The sequence below is a fragment of the Typopeltis vanoorti genome, chromosome 18 (genome assembly GCF_054136105.1).
Source record: "Typopeltis vanoorti isolate ZY-2024b chromosome 18, IOZ_Tvanoo_1.0, whole genome shotgun sequence".
Taxonomy (NCBI): Eukaryota; Metazoa; Arthropoda; class Arachnida; order Uropygi; family Thelyphonidae; genus Typopeltis; species Typopeltis vanoorti.
Genome location: NC_143566.1, coordinates 83,375,878 through 83,387,279, shown reverse-complemented (window position 1 = coordinate 83,387,279; position 11,402 = coordinate 83,375,878). Strand labels below are relative to the sequence as shown.

Below are 11,402 nucleotides of genomic sequence, written 5' to 3'. Positions count from 1 at the left end.
GAAGAATTAATGTGTGCTACATGAATGATGAGAAAGATCCTGTGAAAATGAAGAATAAAGTCATATAACTTCGGAAAAGGGCCTTGACAGAGAAAGAAACTGACTACGAACATTTTGTCATTGTGCAAAGTGTTTAGTATAATCTCAAGTGTTAGTTTATTTTTAAAAGGCCTTGGATTCAATTAATTCTGTAGTTAGTTATAGTGGAATAACTAACTACAGTTATTCCACTATAACTATATTGTATCTATATTGTTTTTGTTATATTAAATGTTTATTTTGTCTTGAGTCGGTGATTATTTGGATTCTGAAAGAAATAGTAAAAAAGGGGGTCATTGCACCAATCGGAGTGAACCCTTGTGCATATATAGGTACACTCGGAAATAAAAAAAAATAATTGTTGAACAGAGATCATCTCTATAGACAGGATTAATATTATGATAATGTCCGCTATATAAAAATCTCCCATTTTTACACTACTATCTAAGGAAGTCTTACTCTATTCTGACAGGCAGATCGAAGTCATGTTTTATCCATTGCTCTTTCCTGACCATATTGTCTGCTGTTAGATCCCACTTACTGAGCTACATGCCATCTAGCTTGCAGATGCTTTATACAAATCGGCTGAATTCTTTCCGGGCAGTTATTTTCTCTTGTTTACAGTCCACATCCAGGAATGCATGAAATAAGTTATCTGATAAATAAACATTGTTAATGGTGGTGTTAGGTTATGCTGAACCACTAGCCATATTGGAATGAAAGGCCATTTTGAAACTGCAAATCCCAAATACATCATTGGGATTTGCAGTTTCAATGTGAAACTTGCATGAGATCAAGTTAAACAGTTAACTTGTTTAACCTGATGTTAAACTGTGATAATCGCGTCTATGCTTACAAAATGCTTGAATGTATCCTTGTTTGACCACTTTTTTGCATTGTCAGAAATTTCAGGCATTAAAAAAGAGCATCTGAAAGATAGCTCATCTTGAAGACGTAAACATTGTGGTAAGAAATGCTCTTAAACTTAACAGAAATGTTCTAGAAAAAGTTCAGAAAAAGATAAAGCTAACAATCCTAAGATGTATGGAGTAATTACTTTAAAAAATTGCTAAATGAAAGAAGCAGTGACAGCACAGTGGTAAAAACACTGAAGAGGTATGCAATCAGAAATACATATCCATACTTGAAGTAGAAAAAGCCTGAAATGTGGAAAGGCAGCAGGAGTAGATGATATTTGATCAGAAATGCTACAGTATGGAGCTATAAAGGTTTGCAGTGACAGTTCAGAGGGATGAATTCCAGATGATTCGAGTAGAGCTCTCAAAGTACCCATATACAAAAAGGAGAATAAAACTGAATGTGAGAATTACAGAGGTATTTCTCTACTGAATGTTCCTGGTAAGATTTATGCAAGTCTACTTAAGAAACGGTTGAGAAGGATTGTGGAAGGGAAACTTTGTGAAGAACAAGCTGGATTCAGACCAAATAGTCTGTCAGTATCAGATCTTCACTTTACGACAAATAGTTGAGAAAGCATGAGAATATAACAAAGATCTGTATTTAAGTTTTGTCAATCTGGAAAAGGCATACGACAAGGTGCCAGTTATATGGTGTGTCAATGGGGCATTATATCAAGCAGTACTTAGTCTGTATTTCAGTTGCAAGTCAACAGTTAGAATTGAAGGAAGTACAGGAAGATGGTTTGATATTAAATCTGGTTTCAGACAATGATGTAAATTATCCCCTCTGTTATTCGTTATCCATATAGATCACATTATGAAGGAAAGTGATGTTAAACCTGATATCATAATTGGAGATTTTAATCTCAGCTCTACTTTATGCAGATGATGTTATAATTTTATACAAGTCTGCAAGATTCCCTGAATAAATTGAATAACCGTCGTAATAAATTTGGTGTGAATATCAGCAATAGCAAGACAAATACAATGAAAATAGGCAGAAACATTGAAAATGTTAGATCTTGAAAGATGGTTCTATCAAGAATAGAACTGCACCCTTCAAGATTTAACAAGAACAACAATATCAAGCAAAAGCACACTTGTACTCTTGGCAAAACGGACATAATATGTGAAAATGCAGATGTTAACTTTGCTTAAGAAAGGAATTAAAATATAAAGGAAGAAATTGAATCCTAAATTAAAATGAAATCTAAGAAGGAAATGAGTATTACATTGTACTATGTTTAAAGTATTGTCTAAGATAGATGGAAATTTTAAACTTTCGAAAACATCAATATTAAACTATGCCATGTATAAAATTGCATATTGTCGTGCGAACAAAAGTTCAAAGGTTGCAGTTTGGCCACCAAATGTGACGTGATGAATGATGAGTAGGCATTCGTGGAAGGCGCCCGAAGAGAGCGATCCTCGTTCAGCGAGGATGCGACATCATTCGGTGACAGCAAATAGGAAAGCGTCGTGGACAAGCTTGGAGTACGGAAGAGGACGCTATAGAAGAGTTTAAAAAGGAACTCGCATGTCTTGAAACTCTTTTAGTTCCTGTGGTGTTCCCCGGTCACGTGGGTTTCTGGCTCGTAGTTCCGAAGCGGGTCAGCATGGCTGATATCAGATAAGACGGCATGGCGGGTAACATGTTTCCAGTTGCTAAGTGGCGCGAATCGAAGAAGTTTAGCACGAGATGATGGCAGTGTTTCGAGTTTTGGCCATCAGTCTGGTTCTAACCAATGAGAGCAAAGGATTCACTTTGAATGTAAATTGTGTTAAAAGCAAAGACACGAAAAGTTCATAAGCGCAGAAGAAACAAGGGGCTAATTCGGGACGAGCATGTGACTCCACGTGGTGGCAGATCACCATACAGAGGGACAATTCATAACAAAGAACAGACAGAAGGATCGAGAAATCGTCTAACAAGGTGGTAACGTACAAATCTTCATTTTATGTATTATCTATTAGTGACAAATGTGTAAAATGGACAGAGATTATAAAAGAAGATAGTGAGATTTTAGAGACAGTTTCCTGTGTTATGTTGATTGAATTGGACTGGTAGTCTACGTTCATAAATTGTCTAAACCCGAGTTAATGTATATGGGCCGTTAGTAGCAGTAATCTAGTTTGATATCGAGAGCCATATTTGTGATTTAGATGAATCATGAGTGTGTATAAATAACTTCCTGGTTGATTACCATTGCCTTGCTTTACTTGTAATTTAGTATTGATCTTGATTAGCTTTGAATATATGTGTTGTTCAAATTGTAAAGTTCTTAGATAATTAATAAACATGCTTTCCCATGTATACCTGAGTAAGAGATTGAATTTTACCACTCACGAAAATATCGAACATATGCTTAGAGGGAAAAGGGGAAATTTAAGATTGTCAAGGCCATGACTGTATACTGAGAACTCTGAATTTACTTACCTACTTAAACTAGATAAAGTATTACTTGATTTCTGGGAAAGTTTCTCTGGATAACAATTTCTATCTTAGAGCTCTGACTGGTGCAGCATAAACAGATTAATTTTGTCAGAGCTCAAAATGGGAAACTGCCCCAGAAGGTCAGTTTAGAAGTTATATCTCAGTAGGCACAAAGAAGAATAGAGGTGAATTATAGGCAAAAACGATGACCTAACAAAAATATCAAATGCATATTGAATGGAGAACCTACAGAACAAGTAAAACATTTCTGCTACATATGCCAATTTTTAGTGAAGACAGTAAATTAAATATGGAAATAGACAACAGGATCGACGAAGCTGGTATGGTAGGAAGTCAGCTGGATAAATTTATATGGAATAAGAGAGCAGCTAGTCAAAACACTGAATTAGCTGTATACAAGATAGTGTTCAAACCAATTTTAACTTATGGATTTGAGAGCTGGGTTACAAATAAAACGACGAAAGACTAGAGACCACAGATATGAGAGTCCTGAGAAAGATTAGAGGGGTGAACTGATGGCATCAGTGGCAATGTCATATTAAAAACCGGATATTAGGAAAGAACTTAATATTATTAGCATCCAGGAATGTGTTAGCAGAGCTAATCTCAGGTGATATTGTCACTTAAGCAGAATGGGAGAGGAAAGATTAGCAAAACAAGTGTTCTCTGCCAGCTTGGCAGGAAAAAGATCAGAAGAAGACAGAGATATAGGGTAGATTGATACAGTAAAAAGTACCTTAGAAGACAGAAATATAAGATCTGATAATGTTGGAGTCTTAACAGATAATAGATTGATTTGGAGGAAAATTGTTGATAGGAAGTTAGTAACTATGTAAGTTCTTCATGTAGTGCTAAACCTATCAGAGAATTTATTCCCTGTTAGGTTTCTGTCTAGTCTCTGACAAAAGAGGAATTTTTAATAAATGACAGAGGAAGTTATTTTTACTAGATTTTACATTAGTCAATGATTATTTCTTACTAAGGAATATTGATCATCTCTATGAGAACTAACAATAGTTTAGTGTGTGTGTAGTGCCTTCACTTAAGAATGGAATGTTGTCTTTGGTCTTGCTCAATGAAGGCCTGCCTTCCCAATGTTGATCTTCAATGTCCCTATGGCCTGCTTTAAATTTATTGCACTAAAGAGATACCTGCTTCTTTCACATCACCTTTATGCCATACACAGCATTCAGTTTACTATGAACGTTACTTAGTGAAGCCCCTTTTGCTTGCAAGAAACGAATAACTTATGGACAATTGTTTTGGACCACACTTGCATGGTAGCCTACCATCTTGCAACTGGAATTAGCTTTTTTTTAATTGAGATTCTATCCACAAGAAGTTGATCAGCCTATAGTATGTTAGTATCACAAATTGGTGATAAGGAACTTATTTACATTTGAAAAAGAACAGGATTCGCTTTTGTGGGAAATAATGCAGAGCTGTGTTTTGTAGGTTTGATCTCTTTCTGCGAAAGATTAGATGCAGTAGTATTCAGTGTTGGATGTTTGGAATGGTTGAAGGACTTACCGTGATCAGATATGCAAGAATTGTAATAGGAAACCAGGAGGTTGGCTTTTTCTATGGGTAATGATGCAATAGTACCATATCGTCAATAGCTTTAGCTAGAGCCCAGAAGGCATGGCTGCTGTTTGGGCAGGATGCAAGTTTTTGCTTTTAGCTCTCTCAAAATCAGTTTTCGATGTGGTGATAATTTTCTTTCAGCTCCGGGCTTTGATGTAGGCTGTATAGGAAGTTGGAATTTTGGATGCAAGCCAGTTGTGGTTTGCCTGACCCTGACTTCTTTTGTACAGCCTTGGTACCTGTGGAAGAATTAAGGCTAGATAGGAGACAAGAATTTAGGATCAAGTGGGGGAATAAATGTTTCCATGCTAATTAGTGATATTTTGGTGGTTCTTTTGCACATAGAGTTCGTTCAGGTGACCTGAATTTTATGATTGCAAAAGTCTCAGCCTCTCTATCTGCTTGGTCTGTGCAGTTGTAAGTAGGTAACCAGCTACATTGAAATCTCCAAAGAAGATGAAGTTGCAATCCTACTTGGCTTTCTGGTAATGCCATACTGTTACGTCACCACTTTCGTGGCTTAATTTTAATTTATACTTGTTTTTCCTTATTTAGATCTAATTTTGCCTTCAGTACACGATATAGAAAGACTATCTATATATTTGGCTGATTACTAGATTAATCACGTGTATCAGTTACTCAGACAAAGGGTTTATTTTTTGTTAGGGACAAAATCCTTTGTAATTACTGTCTGAGATTGTCTCCCGATCAGATACTGGCAAATTTATTTGTTACGCTGCTCCAGCCAATATCTTTAGAAGTTAAGAAGGAATTCTTAACCAGGGAAACTCTCTCAGATAATATACAGAGGTGAAGAACCTGACACTTATTCTTAGTACTGAAATTATCAATATCAACTATGTTTAATATCATTTGCAATTGTGGCTCTTAAACATATATTCTACTCTGCATAGGTTCTGATTTTATGAGTGGTAATTTGAATTCATTCTCAGGTTAATGTCAGGTAGAAAACACAAAGCACATTTATTGAGATCTTGATGTTATACATTTACATTCATGCATTCAGTCAATTTTATATCATTCTAAAGTAAAGAACTAGTTAAACCAACTAAAACATAAATGGATACAATCCTTCGCTCTTTCTATAAGATTAAGCATTAAACTACACATTATACAAGTCTTAAATTTCATCCATTCAGTTCTCTTCTAAATTACGTTAGTTATTTACATAAAATACCTGTCAAAGTCATCCATAAACTTTCTCTAACAAAATGCTCAGTGGAGTTAAGCTACTGCTATCATTGATAATCACCTAAGAGTTCTGTACTACATTGTCCTTGCTCACTAACAATATAACATTTCTTCACTCTAAGTGGGAAAGGAATAACAAAATTCTGTACGTTATCATCTCTTGGGAAGAATAATAGATCCGTCACCTAATTCACATTTTCGTTTTACACAGCCCGATTCTTTTTCCTTGAATTGGGATCAGTTACTCATCGTGGTTACTCATAGAAGTCAACCTACTTGGCTTTACCGAACATCTGCGATGTGTCTACATCTGTCTGGTTCTGATGCCGCTTATCCTTCGCTAGGACTTTATCATCAGAGCTGCCGATTCAGCTATTCCATCCCAGGGAGATAGCTAGTCAGGGCACTTGAACTGCGGGTGCCGACATCTAACATCTCAGGGTGATCCTGAATCCATCAGGAGGCGAGAGAGAGAGAGCCAACGTCCGACCACGTAAAACACCCGGAAAGGGTCAGGAGAACAAAACAAAAAAAAGCCTTGCGTGAGGGGAGCAAACCCTTTTTATTCTGCATCCTTGGCACCCTCTGTATTGCCGTGTTCTTCTGCACGGTACTCGTCTCCTTTGTCCGCAAGATGATCCGGTACACCACATCTTCCAGGAAAACAAAGTAGCACCACTTTCCGTGTAAATGCTTATGCCTCAAGCCAAACGTTCACTCGAACAGTTCGCCTGCGAACTTTGGACTTTTGTTTACACTTTGATAAACATTTCATTTTACATAGAATACCTTTTTATAGTTACATTTTACAAACTGGAAATCTTTACTTAGATTTTAATAAACAAGTTTTCTTTTGTATTTATAGCCCTATTTACAATCCTTTTGATAACTTAAGTACAAGTTTCTCCTTGTTGATATGTTAGACTTGTTAATTAATTGAATTAATTAATTTTTTATAAATTCTCCCATTCAAGATCTAACAATACAATGCTTGAATGAGAGTATTTATGTATGTGTTGCTCCATGGTGTGTGTGTGGGGGGGGGGGGGGGGGGGTTGAGATCTGCACTAAATTGTGGTCTGAGTTGCCCAGAGAGCAGACAACATTCAGCATACTTTTGTGAGAAAGAGATCCAAAGTGTTTGAGGAGTGGTTGGGATTGTCTGATATTCCGGTCGGCATGGTATATGTATCAGATCATTTGTATTTGCAAAAGTCTCGGCCTCTCTACCTACTTGATCTGCAGTTGTAAGTAGGCAGCTAGCTACATTTAAGTCTCCAAGGAAGATGACTTCACTGTTTGGAGAGTTGGATTGGAGATTGAAGAGTTCAGGGTAGTTGTTGGCAATAGGAGAATGGTAGAAACAGCATATTAATTTGTAGAATGGGGAAGGGTGATTTTCAGCCAGAGGTGGTCAAATTTGGGTGATTCCAATGTGGATACTCTCTGGCATGGTATATTGGAGTGAACATATGTGCAGACCCCACCTCTGAGGTGAAACAAGTTAGTTTGTATAGTAGTTGGGAAAGCAGAGATGGGTGGTGTTTGAGGAGGTTGAGATTTGTGTAGGAAGAGTAGGTGAGGTTTTGCAGACAGAAGGTGGAAGTGAACAGAATAATGTTAAGATTAGAACTGAGACAGCATATATTTGTGAAATTGATCTGGGAGGTTCTGTGAATTTTGTTTGAGATCAGGTTTTCACAGTGGCTGTTTACAGTTTGATTTTGTCATTAGTATCCCTTTTTTTGTAATTGATTGTCCATGTTTTTTTTCTTAGTTGCCACTTTTCTTTCGCACTGTGCATAGGTCAGATCTGGCAGGTTTTCTGACTTGCTGTTTGTGGCTGATATGAATGCCGATCGGCTTGTTTGGGTATCACAGATCACTTTTATTAATTGCAGAACGGTGACACCTGGCAATTTTCTTGGGGTCGATATTGCATCAGTTTCCAGATGGAGGTTTAGGGTGATGGCATTGTACTTATTTTCTGCCTTGATTGTGTCTTGAATTGATGAAGCAATGAGATAGCGAAGCTTGCTGGTGTTCTCTGCAGTAGGCATGTTTCAGATGCTGATCATGGATTGCTTTGAGATTTTTTTTTTTAATTTTTATTGTGTTAATTTTCCAGGAGAAGGTTTTGTCAAACATAAGGCACTGTTCCAGGCTATCCATGTGCTCGACGAAGTTTACGAGTTGTGTTAGTGGTTTGGAGGTACAGGAGACAGAAATATGGCTGGCTGAGGGTGTTTAGGAGTTTGAGCACCAGTTCAATGATTTTAGTACAATTGGCATGAATCTGCTGGCAACAAAAATCTCAAAGTAAACTCTTTCTTTTCTGTAAGATCTAGTGTGCAGCTTTTTTTTTTTAGCTTCAAGTGTTCTTGAAGCTAAAAAAAAAAAAAAAAGCGAGACTCAATAGCACAACAAGTTTTGCTTTCTTAGAAAATTTCTTCAGGTGCATAACATGAAAAGAGAAATACAAAAATATACATTACAAGAGCAGTGGCATAGCTAGAGCTGTTGCCATCCCTCTCAATACACACCAGAAATACCAGTCAAAACGACGGATATGGAAATAAATTAAAACAATATGTTTATTTTTGAAGTAAAACTTTAATTTCAACATTCTAAAATGTTATTTTTCTTGCTTTTCTGTTTGCAAAATCATCGATGACATTGGCGAAGTCTATTTCATAGTAATGTAGGTAATTCTTAATCAAATTTTATTTAGAAAAATTCCTATCACAACTAGCAACAGTTACAGCAATTGTGAGGAAAATTTGCAGTAGTATTACAATATTTGGAAGTGAGTTCTCAAGACTGTATTTTAGAATTAACTGTAAAAGTTAAAAAAAAGTTCAAAGTGCTGCCCGGGGCAGGCCGCATCCCCTTAGCTATGCCACTGTACAAGAGGCAGATATAAATTAAACATTTGTTGATTGTACATTTTGCTTAAACTAAATTAGATATGTAAAAAACAGCCTATTATGAAAGTTTTTTTTTTTTTTTTTTTTTTTTTAAAGCAACCATGTAGATTTGGCTGAATTAGACAAAACAGTATTTTGAGTTGACAATATATAGCAGCAAGTTCATACTTGTTGCTACATAATAGCGTCCTCAATGTATGCAGGTGATTTCCCCACAGGTTTCATTTGAATTGAGTCTCCCTTTTTTTATATTATTGCAATGGATAAAGCAAATCATTATAAATGTCTTAATTATTGACAGCATCAGTATATTGTTAGGTAGAAGATATTAAGAATGAACAGGTGTATAAAATTATGAAAATTGCTTGTGGTTTTTCCTTCAGTTATCAGGTCTGCATCCTCAGTAAAACTTAGGCTCTAAACATTTTGTAGCATATTCATACTTGAAACACAAATTTTGGGATGTGGTTTAGAGCAGCGCTTCCCAAACTGTGAGCCGCAGCCCCCTTGGGGGGCGTGAAATAATGAAAACAAATTTAAAATGTTTTAAGACTAAGTAGATTTTTTTTATTTTAAAAGAAACGTATTTAACTTTTATTATTTCTTTTTTGTTATTTTTTATATTTTAATGGAAAAATTGACACATTGATGTTAGTTCACAAACTTTGCTTCCTGCATATTTCGGCATTTAATGAATATTAGTAAATATTGCTTATTCATATGTTTCATTTCAAAGCAGTAGTTAATTGTATTTACTTTGAATGCTCTCCAGGGAAGCTCCAAATCTTCCTGTCCCTTTCATCATGCGTTCGTAATCAGGGACTGTTGATATTGACTTTATATACATATCAAAACTCGTTTTATATTATCACTGTCATCCGAGCTAGTTTTCTGTTACCAATAAAAGTTTCGCATATACTTCACACATGAAGAAAAGCTTAAACAAGTTCTTGTGGGGAGATAGTAACTCACTTGCAGTGGTAAACAACACGCCCTCCCTAACAACCACTATACTGCAGAGGCAATAAAAGCAAGTACTTTTATTATGCCAGTGAATAAGGTATGAGGAGTCTGTGTAATATATTTTTCAACAAACAGTGCAATTAGAGACAACTGGGATAAAAACATACTAATTAATGAATCACATGTCCCCTCATACAGAAACTATGCTGTATAGACTGAAACAAAACATTATATATAATAATATATATATATATATATATATGTAATGTTTCGCGTTAAGCTTAATTACTGTAAAAAAGTGACAAAAGAGAAAAATGTTCCTGGTCTGGGGATTCCCTTACTCAGGTAATTCAGGTAATATTCACTAATTTCATGTTATCAGTCTGTGATGTGCCAGTATCGGTAAGTGGTGATATTATTCGATCTATTCTACGTTAAAAAATTTAACCCTGAGATTGATAAGTGGCCGATTAAAAAAAAAAAAATTTAAAAATTCCCTCAAACAATTAGAAGAAGCAGAAACAGACTCAAAAAAAAGACAGTAGTTCATATTTTACCAGAACAGCCCGCATTGTCTTCAGAACCAAACGGTAAGAGGCAAAAAATGTAATATATGCATTTGATTTTTGCAATATTTGCTGTGTATGTTTTGTATTGAATATAAATACAATAAATAGTATAATAATATATCTCTCTATTATGATTTTTTTCCGAGTGGGGGCCGTGAAATATTTTAATTTTTGCAAAGCCCCCCCCCCCGACATCTAGAAGTTTGGGAAGCACTGGTTTAGAGAATGCTTAAAGCTGTCTTTTGCGATTCAAGGTGTGGCGAGAAATATTAAACCATCATAATAACAAAATATCTTGCATATGTACTCCATTATAAACTCAAATAAGTACCTTCTGCAAATTCACAAGATCAGGGAATGAGCAGTTTTTGTAATTTCATGTATTTTTATGCTGAGCCACATACATAGCTGATGCTGGCAGCATGTTTAAGAAATTTGTGACTAATAATTTACCTTATTTATTATGATGAACTTGTGTAAAGTTTACATTCCTTAAAAAAGACTGCAAGAAGGTGCATTGTGTGTTCTGTTGTTATTACCGCTGCCAAAAGAGAAGTCATTTTTTCATGGTTTAGTTAATAATAGTATTTTAACTCATAATTTTTGTTTTATATGGGTGTGTCATTGACTGAGTTATTTAGTTTGAAATGAACATGTTTTTTGTTTAAATACAATATTGTCAGTATGTGTTAATGATGGTAGAACACAGCAGAGACTTCATTGTTGGATGATT

General features: G+C 35.6%; 1 protein-coding gene across 2 annotated transcripts in view; it reads left to right on the top strand.

The window, feature by feature from the left end:
• The window catches only part of LOC150096867 (terminal nucleotidyltransferase 4B-like), a 239,884-nt gene that overhangs the window by 38,013 nt on the left and 190,469 nt on the right, over nt 1–11,402 (top strand). The window lies entirely within an intron of this gene.